This window comes from Pseudonaja textilis, chromosome Z (genome assembly GCF_049901715.1).
Source record: "Pseudonaja textilis isolate UNSWEBS1 chromosome Z, rPseTex1.2, whole genome shotgun sequence".
Taxonomy (NCBI): Eukaryota; Metazoa; Chordata; class Lepidosauria; order Squamata; family Elapidae; genus Pseudonaja; species Pseudonaja textilis.
The window spans coordinates 105,303,786-105,322,027 of NC_142008.1; the positions used below are offsets into that span (position 1 = coordinate 105,303,786).

An 18,242-nucleotide genomic window follows, 5' to 3' on the forward strand; every position below is an offset into this window, starting at 1 on the left:
CGCCTCGCCCCACCTCGTGCCTGCCTCTCCTCCTCCTCCTCGTTGGCTCTGGCACGAAGGTTGGGGTGGGCACTGGGCCGCATTACGAGGTGACCTGGGCCGCATGTGGCCCATGGGCCGCGGGTTGGACAAGCCTGATCTAAACCTTGACCCCTCTTTTATTGTATAAAGGAGAAACTACAATACATTGTGTATAGAAAGAAATAGAAAAGGGGTGTTTGAGTAAGATATATAGAGATACATGCAGATATAGATCTTTCAATTGATAAATACCTGACTACTGGATTACTGCTCTAAGTTAAAAGTGAATTAAGAAATTAAAAGGGGGGCTTTTGGGGTGATATTTGAGGTTATAGTTACTTCGATTAAATATTGTATATTGAACTAAGGAAATATAGTGATAAATAAGTTTTAATTACAATATTAAGAGATTAAGCGGAGAATACATTTAGGTGATTATATATAAATGGAAATTAGATTCCCCTTTTATTATAAATAAAAGGAAAAAAAGAATAAATTTTAAAACTTTGTGCATTTGGAAAGGCAGGAGGGCTTTGTCTGAGTAGGATATTGTTAGATATATAGTGATATTGACCTTGAGATAGAGAAAGGGATAACAAGTGGTACTAATTCTATATAGTTATAATAAAGAGATTTGAAAAGAAGAAGGAATAAATTGAAAGTAAGAGATTAGTTTAAAATATATTGTAAAGGATATAATAAAGTAGGTAGAAACAAATAGATCTTAAAAATAAGACAAGGGCCATGACATCAGCCTGGAGAATGATAAAGAAGACAACAACTAGTCCAACATTGACAATTATATCACCTGCCAGTCAAAAGGCAATTGAAGGAATGTCAGGGGCAGAAAAACAAATGTAGCCAATATGCAAACAATACAGGCCTCGTTAATGACCATTCAAGAAACCATGCTTAAAATGCAAGAACAACAGATAAAAATGCAAGAGAATATTTCGCAAAATCATATGGAATTGAAAGGCAATATTAATAAATTAGAAGACAAAGTTGATACTATACAGCAAACAATGCAAAAGAACGAGCAGAAACTAGAAGAGATGGAACATAGAACAGTACAAAATGAAAAGAAACTGAAACTAATGGACAACAGGATGATGAAAATAAATAAAAGATTAGAAGAACAGATTATCCACCTAGAGATGGACCACGCGGCCTATTACTTGAGGTTTCAAAATATCATTGAAAGTAGAGATGAAGATCTGAATGTGCTTATGGCAGAATTACTTGCACCAGCTTTATAAAGGGAGACCCGAGAGATCCTGCTAGAAATCGATGAGGCCTATAGAGTTCAAACAAGTTATGCTCGACGTAACAGGTTACCCAGGGAAGTCCACATGCGATTTGTCAGGAAACAAGTACGTGACATAATATACAAGATAACGCGAGATGAACCTTTGGTTTATAAAGATAAAGAAGTGCAAACACTGAGGCAGGTTCCCCAGAAGGTGTATGAACAGAGAAAAGACTAAAAGTTTTTGGCAACACAACTTATTCAGAAGAACATAATGTTTTGATGGTTAATTCCAGAAGGCTTGTTGGTAACATGGCATATTAAAAAATAATTCTGGAAATGTTTGGAATATCCTAAATTAGGAAGGTTATTTGTAGCCCTGGCAGATCAAAAACAGAAAGGGATAGTGGTATATATTTTTTAAAAAAATTAAGGCAGTAGAAAAATATGTAGACCCACAAAGGAGAATTTTGATACTTGAACTAGAATTAGGGTACAAGCCAATGTTATTAGTTACAGTTTATGCGCCGAATGACAACCAAAGTCAATTCTATAAGGATTTACATGAGATAATCTTGAGATGGGACAAGATAATGTATGCATTGTGGGAGATCTTAATGCGGTAGTAGATATAAGGAAGGATTATTTTAGTAATGCAAAGAACAAAAAGAAAAGGAAAATTTTGCCCAGATCTTTTTTTCAATATGACACAGGAACTAAATTTGATAGATCAATGGAGGAGAATAAATTTGGGGAAAAAAGAATTAATGTTCTACTCTAACTCACACATCCATGCCATCTCTAGATTAGACATGGCATGGATGAACGCAGAACTAGGAAACCAACTAGATTCAATAGAGATTATGACAAATGTATGGGCTGATCATAACCCATTAAAAATAACTTGGAAAGAAAGGAAAAGGAAGAGTAGAAGGTGGATACTTAATCCCCAAATTTTAAAGGAGAAAGATTTTGTAGGGAAAATTAAGAAAGAAATGGAACTTTTTTTTATGGCAAATACAGTGGAGCAAACATCATTACAGAATTTATGGGATACAGCAAAGGCAGTCTTGAGGGGGCTGCTAACAGCATATACACTGAAAAGGAATAAGGAAAGATGGCAAAATCGGAATAAATTACAGGAGGAGATTAAAGACCTAGAAAGTAGATTACAAAAAGAAAAAAAAACCACAAGATGAAAATTTGAGGAGAGAGATGATTCTTACTAGGCATAAATTGAACATTATAAATCAGGAAGAGAGAGTTAAAGAGATGAAAAGGGCAAAACATAATTTTTTTCAAACATGCAAATAAACCAGGGAGGTGGTTAGCCCATAAATTAAGATTACAAAGAGAAAGAAGGTTGATACAAGAATTGAGGATGATGATGGAAAATTAGAATATTGAATGACTGAGAAAAAGAAAATAGTACAAAAATATTTTGAACAACTATATAGGGAGGATGGAATAAACCCTGAGAATAGAGAACAATATTTGAAAAGGAAAGGTCTCCCAGAAATTAGAGAGGAACAGAAAGAGATATTAAATAAAGAAATAACAGTGATGGAATTGAAAAGGGCAGTTGAAAGGCAGAAAGATAATCAGATGCCAGGGCCGGATCGTCTTCCAGTGGAATTGTGCAAATGTATTTATGAATGTCTTGAACCAGTGATGTTAGTGTACAATGAGGTATTAGACTTTGCTAAATTACCCAATTCATGGAGAGAAGCAAATATCTCATTAATTCCTAAAGAAGACTTAGATCACAAATGGATTAAAAATTATAGACCAGTCTCACTCCTGAATGCAGACTATAAAATATTTGCAACAATAATGTCGGAAAGACTAAAAATTATATTAAATGAACTTATTCATATTGACCAGAATGGTTTTCTAACTTCTAGATGGATAAGGAACAATATAAGGATAGTATTAAACGTATTAGAATACTATGAGGCCCACCTGGGAAAGCAGGCAGCATTGATTTTCTTGGATGCTGAGAAGGCCTTCGACAATCTCAGCTGGCAGTTCTTGATCCAACAGGTTGGAAATATGGGATTTGGATCTAAATTCAAGAAAATAATTGGCACAATTTATTCAAACCAAAAAGCTAGGGTAATTATAAATGGGGAGATTACTGAAAACTTTAAGATTATGAAAGGTGTTAGGCAGGGATGTCCAATGTCGCCTCTGCTTTTTATTTATTTATTTATTTTTTGTAAATTTTATTTGAGTTTTCACAAAGAGAAAAAAAATACAAATAAAACATCCATTTTGAAAGTAGCGTAATCCTGGGTTACATTTCTTTGTACAGACACAAATTCAGGTGCATGCTCATTTTTATATTCTATTCCATATCTTATTACTATTTTACATTTTCTGCATAGCTTCTCCCCTCTTTTAATTTTCTCAATTTTATTTTAATTATCTCATCTCAATTCAAATCATTGTATTTATATTTTTTGTCTGTCCTGTTTCAATTATCTATTATCTTTTCTCATTAAACAAAATTTCTCCTGTACTTACTGATTGGAGTATCACGCCTTTATATCTATTTCCCTAAAGTTGTAACATTCAATATAATACATAACTTCCATTCGGATTCTGCTTGGTACATTCTTAAAATACACACTGTATTCTTAAAAAAAGAAAAAAATATAAATGTATATAATTAAAACAACATTCCATTCCAATTCAATTCTATCATTAATATTAATATTCATTAAAGTCTTAACATCTTTAACATTACTTTTCAATTAAATATCATACTTCTATGGGAACAATTATAAGCTTTCCATAGTTAATTCACCCTCCTCTTCACGTGTATTTTATAAAACATTAACTAATTAAAATGTTCCCGTTCCTTCCTAATTCAATTTTCTCATTTATTTTATTTCACTTATTTTATTCACAAACATTTCACTAAATTACACTAACTATTTTATCCCTCATTTTAATCATACATTGTTTTCAATTTTCTAAAGTTATTTCTATTACTAATATAACAATACAATCTTATATACCTTTACAGAATCCCTTTTTCAGTTAGATTTTCACCCATTATCTCTAAATAGGTCCTGTTTCTCTATATTTTGCTCCAGTCCTTTGTAACTTCTTTTCCTTTCCTTCTTCCCTCTCTTCTTCTCTCTCCCCTTTTTACCCCCTTGTCTCTCTACCTCTATTTCTCTCTTCTGTATTCCCCTTTTCTGTTGCTTTCCAGTATTATATTTATTTTTTGAATCATTTTTCTTTTCTTTGGTTGTTTTTTTAAGTCTTAAATTCTCCATTCGCTTCCCCACCCCTTTCCTTTTTCTTCCCCACATAAAATTGCTTGTTCATTAAAGATGGCTTCTTCTTTGTCCCAGTCTTCTTGTTTTGCAGTCTTTTCTTGTTGTTTCTCATAGTTCCAAATCTCCATTTCTAAGAATTGAAAAACGAAGCCAAAAGAACCCTTCCCTTCTTGTGCATCTTCTTTGTACTTTTTAAGTTCCATTTTCAATTCATCCAGAAGTGCCATTGTATAAATTTTTAATCAGACACCCGATTGATTTTAGTCATTCAAATATAATAACCAACAATCCAAAGATCACCAAATAATCCAAATACATGCAAGCTGTTTCTTTTTTGCTCTTTTTTTTCACTTTCTCTTCCTGGGGTTACTATTTAGTTGCAAAGTTTCAGTTAAATTGTATATTTTAGAAGTCTTGTTGAAGTTTTACTGTAGATTCTGTAGATTTTTCTGATTTCTTATTTAAGTCTCTTAGTTGTCAGTATAGGGAAGGAGAGAGAAGAAGAAGAAAAAGCCAAACCTTTCCCTTTTCACTTTCCTTCGCTGCTTCCGACTTTTCTTTGGGAGCGATGTTATTTTTTGTAAGTTCAAATTCCAGGGTGCCTTAGTTATTGCTTTTACAATTTAACCCCGTCAGCCAAAACTTTCACTTCTTATCTTCCTCCTGCATGTTCTTTTCCGGTTGAGTTCTTCTTTGTGGTGGCCATTTCTGACCACCGCTGCAACTGCCCTCGGGAAAGGGAGTAATGGCCAGCTGAGGAGGAGAGATGCTCCTCAACCCTGCTGGTGGTCTCCCTCCTTTTCACCACCTCTATGGGATGGCTTAGCCCTGAAACCAGCCAGCTCGGGGCACTCCAGCGGCGAGCCCAGACAAACCGCACATGATCGCGGATTTCTGTCTGTCGCCGAAGCCCTTCAAACCAGAAGTGCCTCTGCTTTTTATTTTGACCATCGAAGTGCTTTTAAATCAGATTAGACAAAGAAAGGAGATAATTGGACTGAAGAGCAAAAAAGAAGAATATAAAGTACAGGCATTTGTGGATGACTTAGTGTTTTTTGTGGAAGATCCTATGGAGTCAGGGACCTATCTAATTCAAGAATTAGAAGAATATGGGGCAGTAGCAGGACTAAAAGTTAATAAAGATAAACAAAAGTAATAACCAAAAACTTGACAGAAAGTTAAAAAAAAAAACAATTGGATATGAAATTGGGACTACAAAATGTCAAAAAACTTAAGTATCTAGGAATCTGGTTAACAGGAACATGCTCTTCCATAAACGAGGATAATAATATGACATTACTTTCACAGTTAAAGAAAGATCTGGCCAATTGGGGAAAATTACAATTATCACTATTAGGCCGAATAGCGGCCATAAAAATGAACATACTACCGAAACTATTATACTATTTTCAAACAATACCTATAAAATTGGAGAAGAATTTTTTTTCAATAATTAGATAGGACGGTAATGAAATTTATATGGATGGGGAAAAAAGCACGAATAAAATTGAAAACGTTACAAGATAGTAGAACCAGAGGAGGCCTTGGACTCCCAAAATGGGAAACATATTATCAAGCAGCAATTTTACTATGGGTTAAGGAGTGGATAAACTTAAAAAATAAAAGAATTTTGGTGATAGAAGGTCATGACCTCCAAATTGGGTGGCATGCCTTTCTATGGGATAAAAAGAATAAGATCTACTTTTATTTCCATAGACATTTGATAAGGGACTCACTTTTACAAACATGGGAGAAAATTTTAAAAAAGGCATTATTTGAAAAGACCAAACTGGATTTCACCTATGGAAGCTATATTATATACAAATACAAGAGACACTAAAAAAATATATGATTAGATATAAAGAATTGGTAGATGAACAGGGGGAATTAAAAACACTGGATAAACTAAAAGAACAAGGGATAACATTAGACTGGTGGGTATATTTCCAAATTCAAACTAAATTTAAGAAAGATGTAAAGGAGCTAGGGATAGATAAATATTTACAAAAATTGGACCAAATCTTGACAGGCAAGGATATAAAATTTATAACATGAACATATAATTATTTACTGAAGGTAGAACTAGAGGAGGAAATTGTTAAGAGACCAATGATTGCCTGGGCGAGAAATGTAGGTCATAATATAAATTTGGATGAGTGGGAAAAGACTTGGACCGAGAACTGGAAGCTGACTTTGTCGATGGTATTCAAAGAAAATCAATATAAAATCAATATAAAATCAATATAAAATAGATTTGTAGATGGCACTTAGCACCAGCATGACTGGTGAAAATGTGTCCAACCTTGAAACCAGAATGCTGGAAGTGCAAACAAAAAAAAGTAACATTTTTCCATATGTGGTGGCAATGTATAGAGGTCAAAAAATACTGGAAGAAAATACAGAGATAGCTTTTTGAGATTACAAAACATAAATTGAATTTGGAACCTGAAACATTTTTTTTTTGTAAGTTTTATTTGAGTTTTCACAAAAAGAAAAGAAATACAAGTAAAACATTTTTTTTGAAAGCAGCATAATCCTGGGTTACATCTCTTCATACAGACACAAATTCAAGTTCATGCTCATTTTTATATTCCATTCCATATCTTATTACTATTCTACATTTTCTAGGTAGCTTCTCCCCTCTTTTAACTTTCTTAATTTTATTTTATTTATTTCATCTCAATTCAAATCATTGTACTTTTATTCTTTGTCTGTCCTGTTTCAACTGTCTACTATCTTTTCTCATTAAACAAAATTTCTCCTGTAATCACTGATTGGAGTATGTCGCCTTTATATCTTTCCCCTAAAATTATAACACTTAATATAATACATAACTTTCATTCAGATTCTGCTTGGCACATTCTAAAACTACACATCATATTCTTGAAAAAAGAAAAAATATATACATGTATAATATAATTAAAACAACAATCCATTCCCATTCAATTCTATGATTAATATTAATATTCATTTAGATCTTAACACTTTGCACATTACTTTTCAGATAAATATTATACTTCTATGGGAACAATTATAAACTTTCCATAGTTAATTCCCCCCCACTTCACTTATATTTTATAAAACACTGACTAATTAAAATGTTCCCGTTTCTTCCTAATTCAATTTTCTCATTTATTTTGTTTCATTTATTTTATTCACAAACATTTCCCCAAACCACACCAACTACTTTATCCCTCTTTTTAACCATATGTTGTTTCCAATTTTCTAAAATTATTTCTATTACAAATATAACAATAGAATCTTATGTACCTTCACAGAATCCCTTTTTCAGTTAGATTTTCGCCCATTATCTCTAAATAGGTACTGTTACTTTACATCTTGCTCCAACCCTTTGTAACTTCTCTTCCTTTCCTTCTCTTCTTCTCTCTCTCCTTTTTACCCCCCGTCTCTCCACCTCCATTTCCCTCTTCTGTATTCCTCTTTTCTGTTGCTTTCCAACATTATATCCACTTTTCAAATTATTTTTCCCTTCTTTGGCTGTTTTTTTAGGTCTTAAATTCTCCATTCTCTTTCCCCCCTTTCCTCTTTCTTCCCCACATAGAATTACTTGTTCATTAAAGATGGCTTCTTCTTTGTCCCGGTCTTCTTGTTTTGCAGTCTTTTCTTGTTGTTTCTCGTAGTTGCAGATCTCCATTTCTAAGAATTGAAAAACGAAGCCAAAAGAGCCCTGCCCTTCTTGTGCATCTTCTTTGTACTTTTTAACTTCCATTTTCAATTCATCCGGAAGTGGTGCCATTGTAAAAAATTTTAAACAACCACCCAATTGATTTTAGTCATTCAAATATAATAACCAAGAATCTAAAAGTTACCAGTCAGTCCAAATACACACAGCTGTTTCTTTTTCCACTTTCTTTTTTTTCCACTTTCTCTTCCTGGGGTTACTATTTAGTTGCAAAATCTCAGTTAAAATGTATCTTTTAGAAGTCTTGTTGAAGTTTTACTTTAGATTCTTTTGAAGTCCAGGCAATCTCCTCCCTCCAGATCCTGCCCTTATTCTTTTCCTCTCCCTTCCTGCTTATAAAAGAAAAAGTTTTTAATGTCCAGAAATCTTTATTGTCCCTTTGGCATTTAGTTATATTTGCAGCTTAATTGCATATTGATGCCAAAGCAGATTTTTCCGATTTCTTATTCCTATCTCTTTTGCTGCTTCCGACCTTCTTTGGGAGCAATGTTATCTTTTATAAAATTTAAATTCCAGGGTACCTTGTTGTTTTTTCAGCTTAACCCAGTCAGCCAAAACTTTCATTTCTTATCATCCTCCTGCACTTTCTTTTCCAGTTGAGTTCTTCTTTGAGGCGGCCATTTCTGACTGCCGCTCCTACCGCCTTCGGGAAAGGGAGTTTGGCCAGCTGAGGAGGAGAGATGCGGCTCTCCTTGACCCTGCTGGCAGTCTTTCCTTTCTTCACCACCTCTACGGGGTGGCTTAGCCCTGAAGCCAGCGGCTCAGGGTGCTCCAGTGGCGAGCCCAGGCAGAAACCGTACGTGATCATGGATTCCTGACTGTCACCAAAGCCCTTCAAACTGGAAGCCTGGAACCCGAAACATTTTTATTAGGTACGATCAAACACTTTCTTCCATACATGGTGGTCTTGTACAGAAGTTCAAAAATACTGGCAGAAAATTAGAAATTGGCTGGAGGAAATGACAAGAGAACAGATCGAATTTAAACCAGAGTCCTTTCTATTAGGGATCTTTGATAAAAAATACCCCCAAAAGTGAAATATATAATAATACATATTTTGACAGCAGCCAGATTGGCTTTTGCACAATGTTGGAAACAGCCTCATCAGAGGACATGATTATTCAAAAAAATTCAAGTTGTGCAGAAATGGACAAATTAACCTTGGCATTAAAAGATAAAGACACTTTAATATGTTATGACAGCTGGAACTGCTGGTACAAATGGATAGACCAAAGATAGATTTCACACTAAAAGGCAAAAGAAGATATGATAGAATCATAGTAGTGATATACAGATATATGTAAGTGTGTATATGACATAAAATAAGGATAAAAAGGAGGTCTCACAAACTGTTGAAGATGAAAATGTTTTTAATTGTTTTCTATCTTTTTCTTTCTATTCTTTTTTTTCTTATTTTCTTTTTCTCTCTTGCATTTTTGTGTGTGTTGGTCTGTTTTAATTGTAAAATCAATAAAATGTATTTAAAGGGGGGGGGATTTGAGTAAAGATAAAAGATACCTTATTGTACACATCTTAACTGCAGCAAGAATCACGTTAGCACAAAATTGGAAGAGTGATAAAATACCACCAGATGAAGTTTTGATTCAAAAAATAACACAGTGCTGAACTAGATAATTTCACTATGGAACTGAAAGGCAAAGAGGATCAAAAATACTATGCGACGTGGGAGAGGTGGTACGAATGGGTGAAGGATAAGAATAAAAATAATGTATAGTCACAAAATAAGAAATGTGTATATTCAATGACACAATAACTGTTAATGGAAATGAGATTTTTGTATTTTTTTGTTTTTAAAGAATAAAAATTTTTAAAAAGGAAGAGATTGGACTGCCATTTGTCAGAAATGGTGTAGGGTCTCCAACTTGGGCAAAGGGTTGTATTAGATGACCTAAAAGGTCCCTTCCAACTCTGATTATCTGTTATCTGTATTTTATTACTGTATTGTTTTTAAGGGTGGCACTAAATTATAAAAAAAATAACAACAATCAACATGTATCAGAGAACTACCTTGAGTCAAGAATATCACTTAACTACGAAAAAAAATACCAAACCTGTATTAGAGAAAAAAAATATCCTGAGAGTTTCATGAGAGTGTAAAAAAAAAGAAAAGAAAAAAACCAACCAGGGTTAGCAAACTATCTTTAATTGTGTGTTGCACTAAACTGTGAAAGGAGACCCAAAGGTTTATTATAAAATTGCCTTGTTAAAATAAGTGCTGTCTTTCATTCAATCCCCAGTCCATTTGAGACATGCACTTACCTTGTAGGAAGCAGTTCTGTTGTAACAGAGAAACAGACTGTATTTTTGTCACCCTTATTTAAATATGCAAGAAGCATATTTTTATTACTTGGAGCATTTGATGGACTTTGCCAATTCGATGCTTTCCTAAATAAAAGAAATTGTTTTGGAAGATGGACTTTGCTCTTTTCTTTTTAAATGGATTTAATCACTTGGAAGCTTGACATTATTCTGGAACTGGTGCAAACCAACTTGGCTGATTTTCTGCCATTTGCTGAGATTGCTTATAATAGTTCATAGCAGTACTGGGTTAACACCTTTCCAAATTAATGGTGTTCGTTACCATGCCTGAATTGCTGAGGGACACCCCGCCTCCATCCATGTCAGTAACTAAATGGAAGGACACAATTAAGGAGTCTTAGGAAAACACAAAAAAGGCTTTGAAGGGGAGTTCGGGTTGCAAGGCTTCGGCGGCGGCAGGAATCCGCTTCTCTGCGGGTCCCTGCTGTGCTCGTCGCTGAGGTACCCCGATCCAACTGGATTTGGGGGTTGTCGCTACCCCAAAGGGGCAGTGGAAGACAGAGGAGATCCGGGCAGAGGTCTGGGGATATCGCACCCCCTCTCCGCAGCCAGCTAGACTCCTTTTTCCTGAGGCGGTGGAGCGGCTGTCAGTAATGGCAGCCACAAAGAAATCTTCAACCGGATAAGACTGTGCAGGAGGAAGAGCCAGAAGGAGAAGTTTTCTTGGCTGAACCGGGACATTAAGTTACTTTCAAAACACCTTGGAAACCTGACTTTCGGATTGATACATTTGTTTCCAAAAGAATTTGTTACAGCGGCGAAAGTGCTGAAGGAAAGTTCACTCCCCTTCCTTACGGAAAAAGCAAGTGAGCACAGAAAAACCTGCTTTTTAAAGGTAAAAATAAGCTCTTTGTTACAAGTGGGAAGGAGAGGACTAAAAAAAAATCTTTAAAACTTTGTTGGAGGAGACGCCTTGAAGATTATAAGACTATCAATTAACTGTAATACGGCTTTTAAAATACATTTGGGATTTTGCCCCTGGAGGAAAAATTGTAAAGAGAAGAAGAGGAAATAATTTTTGTTTGTTTGGATTGTTTAATAACTTTGACATTTGGAAATTACTTTAAGATTGAAAACATCTGGGTTGTTTTTAAAAATTTACAATGGCACCATCTTTGGATGAACTAAAAATGGAATATGAAAAATTAAAAGAAAGACAGCAAAATGGCAAGGATTCCTTGGGAGCTGTCTTCCACTTTTTAGAAATGGCGGTTTCTACGTACCAGCAAATACTTGAGGAAGAAAGAGAAGAAGAAGAAGAAAAGGAAGAAGCCATCTTTAATGGACTAAAAAGTTCGATTAAGAAAGAAAATGGGAAGAGAGGAAGGAAAAATGAGAATTTAAGATTTAATAAAACAACCAAGAAAAAGAAAAATAGGGTGAAAAAAAGGTACAATGTTAGAAAGCAATTGAAAAGAGAATTACAACAGAGAGGGGAAGTTAAAAAGGGGGAGGTTAGGAGAGGGAGGGGCAAAAAGACCAGACTGGAGAAGAAAGGGAGGGAAAAAGGGAAGAAAAGCCACAGGCTAGGACAAGATGCCAAAAAGCAAAAAATTTTTAGAGATAAAGGATAATGGATAGTGCATAATTAAAGAAAGATTCTGCAAGAGTACATAAGATAGTATTGTAGTATTTGCATTTGAAATAGTCTATTGGAATATTTAATAAAATATTAATGTTTAATAATGATAGATTTCAATATTTAATAAAATATTAAGGAGAATGTGTAAAATGATTAATGTTTAGTTATAGTTTAATTCGTTATTGTCTTAATGTTATTATAAACTTAGTATTTTATTTTCTTATTCTAAAATAATGTACTAATCAGAATTAGAATTAGAATGGAAATTATATATTTAACTATACTATAAGTTTATTATTCTTTTATTTTAAGATGTAATATGTAGAATGTACTATGCAGAATCAGGATGGAAATTATGTATTATTTTAAGTTTTACTTTAGGGGAAGGCGTCACACTTTAAAAGTGATTACAGGGGGAATTCTTTGCTAAAGAGAAGAGATAAATAGATGATTGGAAAAGAACAGACAAAAGATACAAGCATAATGATTTTGAAATAAGATGAAATAAATAAAACATAATTAAGAGAGAGAAAAGATGGGAGAAGTTATATAGAAAATATAAAATGGTTAATAAGATATGAATGGTATATAAGGTGAGCATGAATTTGATTTAGGTCTGTTAGAAAAGATGTAACCCGGGGCTAAGCCACTTTTCAAAAGAAGTCTTATGTTTTATGTTTTCTGTTTTGGTTAGTTATGTTTGATTGTGAATTAATAAAACCTTGAAGGAATAAAACTAAAGGGAGAGAAATTTGGAAAAGACATGTATAAATGACAATTAAGGAGGTTTTATTTTTTTTATGTCTTGTTTTATGTTATGTATTTTGTGTGCTTATGACTGATTGAGAATTAATAAAACCTTGATAGAAAGAAATATAATTGAATAAAAGTGAAGGGAGAAATAATGAGAAATTTGGAAAAGATATATATGTGTAAATGGAAATGTGATAATGTGGAACTATGTCTTAAAAAATAATGCTTTATTTGCCCTGTTAAAATTTATAAGTAATTCTTAGAAAGGAGGTTTTATACTTTATGTTTTATGTTTTGTTTGTCTTCAAAAATCAATAAAACTTGTTCTTAAAAAAAAAAGGCTTTGAATAAGGCAGCACAAATCCAAGAAATATAAGCTGACAAGCAGCACACATTTAAAGTTCCCAGCAGCCACAATTTAAAGTGGAGGATAAAGTTTATTTGTCAGTTAAATATCTGAAGTTATACTTACCTTCTAGGAAATTAAGTCCAAAGTTTTATAGGGCCTTTTCAGATTATTAAAATAATAAACCTGGTAATTGTGAAACTTAATCTCCCTAGGCTATTGTGGAAAGTACATCCGGTGTTTCATAGTAGTTTATTAAAGCTGTTTGTTGATTCTTCATTGAGGCTAGCAGAACATGTAGCTCCGAAGCCTTTGTTTATTGCAGGTCATGAACATTATGAGGTTAAGAAAATTTTGGATTCTAAGATTTTCAGGGGAGAGTTACAATATTTAATTTATTGGAAAGGCTATCTTATTTCACAAGTGACTTGGGTAAATAGCTGGAAAATTAATGCTGATAGATTGGTGGGAAAATTCCATGAAAGATATCCACACAAGCGAAAGGTTAATTCTGTGGGTGGCAGAAGAGGTTAAAATGTGCATTGTATGATTGTGTTTAACCCAATTTCAGTCTTTATGTATTCTATGTCATTGCAGGCTTTTCTTTTCAAATGAGGGAGGGCAGCCTGTCAAGCCCAAAATTGACATATGTGTAGCCATTTTAGTTAGGCTTAATATATATTCTTTTTCTTACTTTCTCTTTGGCAGTTATGGGGGAAGGGTTTGGGGCTTGCCATATTCCTAAGGTGGGAGGAGTGGAGATAGAGAGAATTGTTTAGGCTAGGTGATATTTCTTCTCGTGGGAACACAAGCTACCATGCTGAGGTCCCTTGAGGTGGACTTTTGGGGGTTGTTTCTAACTTCTAGTATTGTGGTGTAATTCCGGGTTGTGTCAGATCCGGAATTGCCATGGACTTTGCCAATTTGATGCTTTCCTAAATAAAAGAAATTGTTTTGGAAGATGGACTTTGCTCTTTTCTTTTCTTTTTAAATGGATTTCATCACTTGGAAACCTGACATTTGTGATATTGAGGGGTCATGATTTTATCACCAATACTGGTGATTAAGCAAATGGGATCATACTACTGTAATTAAATTATTCCATTCAAGGGGAGAACAAATCAGGAAGAACCAATCCAGAATGAAAGATTGGATTAAAATAAACAATAGTCCTCGCTCCAGATTACATTTTTTTTGCTAGCACACCATTATTCACATCTTTGGGCAGGAGGTAACTCTGGTGGGTCAAGTTATTATATATGTAACTTTTTAGACATGTTTTGAAGGAATCACAACTTGGTTTCAGGAACAGTAGATACAGGATATATTACCCTGAAAGATTAAAGTGTATCGAACAAAACCTTGGTAATCATAATTTCCTCTATATTTTTAATAAAGGCATTATGCTTAGGAGTCCTTAATGTCTTGCATAAGCATAACCAGTTTGTGGTTGATGAAAGCAGAATCAGAGTACAGTCACACAAGCGGCAACTTTTGTACTTGCACCAGTGGTGGGATTACTTTTTTTTTGCTACCAGTTCTGTGGGTGCGGCTTGGTGGGTATGGCAGGGGAAGGATACTGTAAAATTCTCCAGTCAGAGGGGGTATTTGCCAGTTCTCCAAACAACTCAATTTCCGCTACTGGTTCTCCAGAACTGGTCAGAACATGCTGAATACCACTTCTGACTTGCACTGTCAAGTTGCAGAGAGGTTTAAAAGAATATTAAAATTATGTAAATTACTTGTGTGTGTGTAGTTGCAGTGGGGAGATAGAGAGAAAGAGGACCTTGTATTGAATGTATTTGGATATAATTAAATTATATTAACAGACCAATATGATTGAGTTTAAAAGGGGAGTAACAATGCTACATTTAATTGAGAAGGACATCAAACTAATTCTCCTTAAAATGACTTACCCCTTAGTTAAGAATTAGAATCTAATTATTCTTAAATTAGATGGGCAAAGAGCTGCAATAATCAAGGAACTCTGCCACTTGATTGCAGCTATTAAAGAATATGTACTTTTTTTTCTTTCTCTCCCTCCTGTTTGTAATTTCTGCCAATGACAGAACTAGAAGTGGAGATAACTCTAAACTGAAAAAAAAAAAAATCTAATTTGAAACTGTCTAATTCAGCATGCCCGGAGTAGGAACGAAAACAATTTAGTCACTGATTCTTAGAAGATAAGTTGGCCAGAATATTTGACTTTTTCCTTCTCTTCACCTGAAGACCAGGAAATCATTTTTGTAATTTTGGTTGAAAGTACAAAGAACAGATATTACTGCAGACATGATACACAGTATTTTTAGATATATTCAAAAATTCTCAAGTGTTCAGAGTAATTCATCTGATATCTAATTGTGTCCTCTGAGCAAGACAAGGAATGTAACAAAAAGGATGACAATGTAGGTGACTTGTTTAAAAGTAAGCCTTTATTCATTCATTTATTATTGTTGTTCATTTAAATCTATTCCAATATCAATAGAAGACATACAAAATACATATAAATTATCTATAAAATTTTATATGTTTCAAAAAATAATAAATCTAACTACAGAGTATACTGAACATTTTTTAAAAAAGAAGCAAAATAACTTTCTCACCAGAATTGGACTAACTGAAATGAACAAGTCTCCCATAGTATAACTAACAACCAAGGGAGTAAACAACTATCATTCAACCCAAAGTTTTGAGTTGATTTAGATTTGGACTTTTAATATATCTAGACCTTTGATAGAATTTCCCAATATTCTATTGTAAGTTTGAATGTAAGTTAAGACCTAATCTATACGTATGATTCAGTTTCCAAGGCAAATTATTTTAGGATATATTTCAACAGTAGAATAGTTTACTTGAAATTACTATAATAGAAACATGAAGAGTTGTTCATTAGATTTTTATCAACAAATTTCACAAAATATGCCTTTACAATGCTGGAAGTTGAACCTTAGAACAGAAAAAGCAGCATCAGAATAAATATACTTAATAAATTTAAGCCTTTCCTCTGTGACTGCTTTGTGGAGATACAAACCAGCATTTATTATTTCTGAAGCCTGATAAGAAAGAATAAATTCCCAACTTTTCAGATAAATTTGCTGACCATATCATGGTATAAAATAAAGTGGATTGTCATTTGTTTTAACCTTGCAGCTCAGTTCTTAACTATATTAAATATGTTTAAAATATAATTTTGGTGGGGAATAGTTTTACATTATAAGCTAAAATGTAAAAGAAAGACAGAAACAGAGAAACTATGACAGGAAATAAACCAGAGACTTAAACCTCAATGGATACTTTTATTTTGGTTTTTTAAAGAAATTGCTCAGATGAACATTAGGAAAACTATAGGGGAAAATAAACTACTGACTTGAATTGCAGTTATTATTTAATAATAATAATCAGATAATCAGAGTTGGGAGGAACTTTGTAGGTCTTCTAGTCCAATCTCCTGCCCAAGCAGGAGACTCTACCTATACCATTTCTGACAGATGGGAGTCCAATCTCTTCTTGAAAGTCTCAAGTGATGGTTCTTTTTAAAAATTGCTAGGATGAACATTAGAGCATGGTATGTCTATTAGAAATTTGGGGAAAGTAGCACTCCATATCCTTTCTGTGTCATTATTTCTCTCTCTCTCTGCTTGTTGATGAAGTTAAATCAAAAACTCAGAATATTGTTTCATGAGTAAAGAATGGGTCTAATCTTTCCAAATAACTTCTCTAGACCAGATCTGATTTCTTTGTTTTTCAGGCTGTAGATGATGGGGTTTAACATAGGAGTTAAAATGCTATATTGAATAGATATGACTTTGTCCAGATCCATGAATGATTCTGAACATGGCTTCATGTAGCAAAACCCCCCTGCAAAGTAATATAAACACACCACAATGAGGTCGGAACTGCATGTGGAGAAAGCTTTCTGCCTGCCTTGTGAAGAATTAATTTTCAGAACAGCAAAAATAATGTAAATATAAGAAACAAGTGTGATTAAAAATGAGCTAAGACTAACCACTGAAAGTGATATCAGGAGAATGATCTAATTAGGGAGAGTATCTGTGCAAGACAAGGCCAAGAGTGAAGGAAGCTCACAAACATAGTGTCTGATTATATTGTTGCTACAAAAGTAGAGATTTAGCAAAGGAAGTGAATTCACCATAGAATGAAAGAAGCCCAGGATTCAAGCTCCACCAATCATTTTATGGCATATCTCTCTTGTCAAGTATCTGCTATAATGCAGGGGGTCACATATAGCCACATATCAGTCCTAACCCATTGCTGAGAGGATAAAAATTTCTGTACAAGCTGTTTGGAAAGTGAAGTATATCTGTACAATGCATCCTTCCCAAGAAATAGTTTTCTGCTTTGTTAGGAAGTTTGCAAGCATCTTGGGAATGGTGACGGAAGAATAGCAGATGTCAACAAAAGCTAAATGACTGAGAAAAAAGAGCACGGGGCTCTGAAGGTGAAACTCAGACGTGATGACCAATATAATTAAAATATTTCCCATGATGGTCACTAAAAAAATGGTTGTGAATAAAAAAAGAAAGAAATTTTGTATGTGTGCGTTATTGGAGAGTCCCAACAGAATAAACATTGTTATTACAGTTTGATTTTCCAATTTAGAGGATTCATGAAACATCTGTCAAAAAATCAAAACACAGTAAATGCATATATAAAATTGGGATTCCATTCAATAGACATACTAATTTAAAGATCATATTTTAGATCAATATTGAGAATTGTTATAAAGTATAGCAACATGTTCCTTTTTTAATATATTTCTCCCAATGCAAAATCTAATTGTTGCATTTCTCATTTTAGCAATGTTTTGTTGATTTCTATGTTTCAATTAATTTGCTACAGTGACCTGTATTTGCTATGAATATCATGTGCATCCTCGTGTATGTATTTGTGAAGTGAGTTAAAGTCATACATCAAGAAAAGTTGTTCCTAAGGAAAAT

General features: G+C 33.7%; 1 pseudogene; it reads right to left on the bottom strand.

The window, feature by feature from the left end:
- Positions 1–16,960: 16,960 nt before the first annotated feature.
- LOC113451072 (olfactory receptor 5A2-like) lies at positions 16,961–17,920 on the bottom strand (annotated as a pseudogene).
- Between the last annotated feature and the right edge of the window lie 322 nt (positions 17,921–18,242).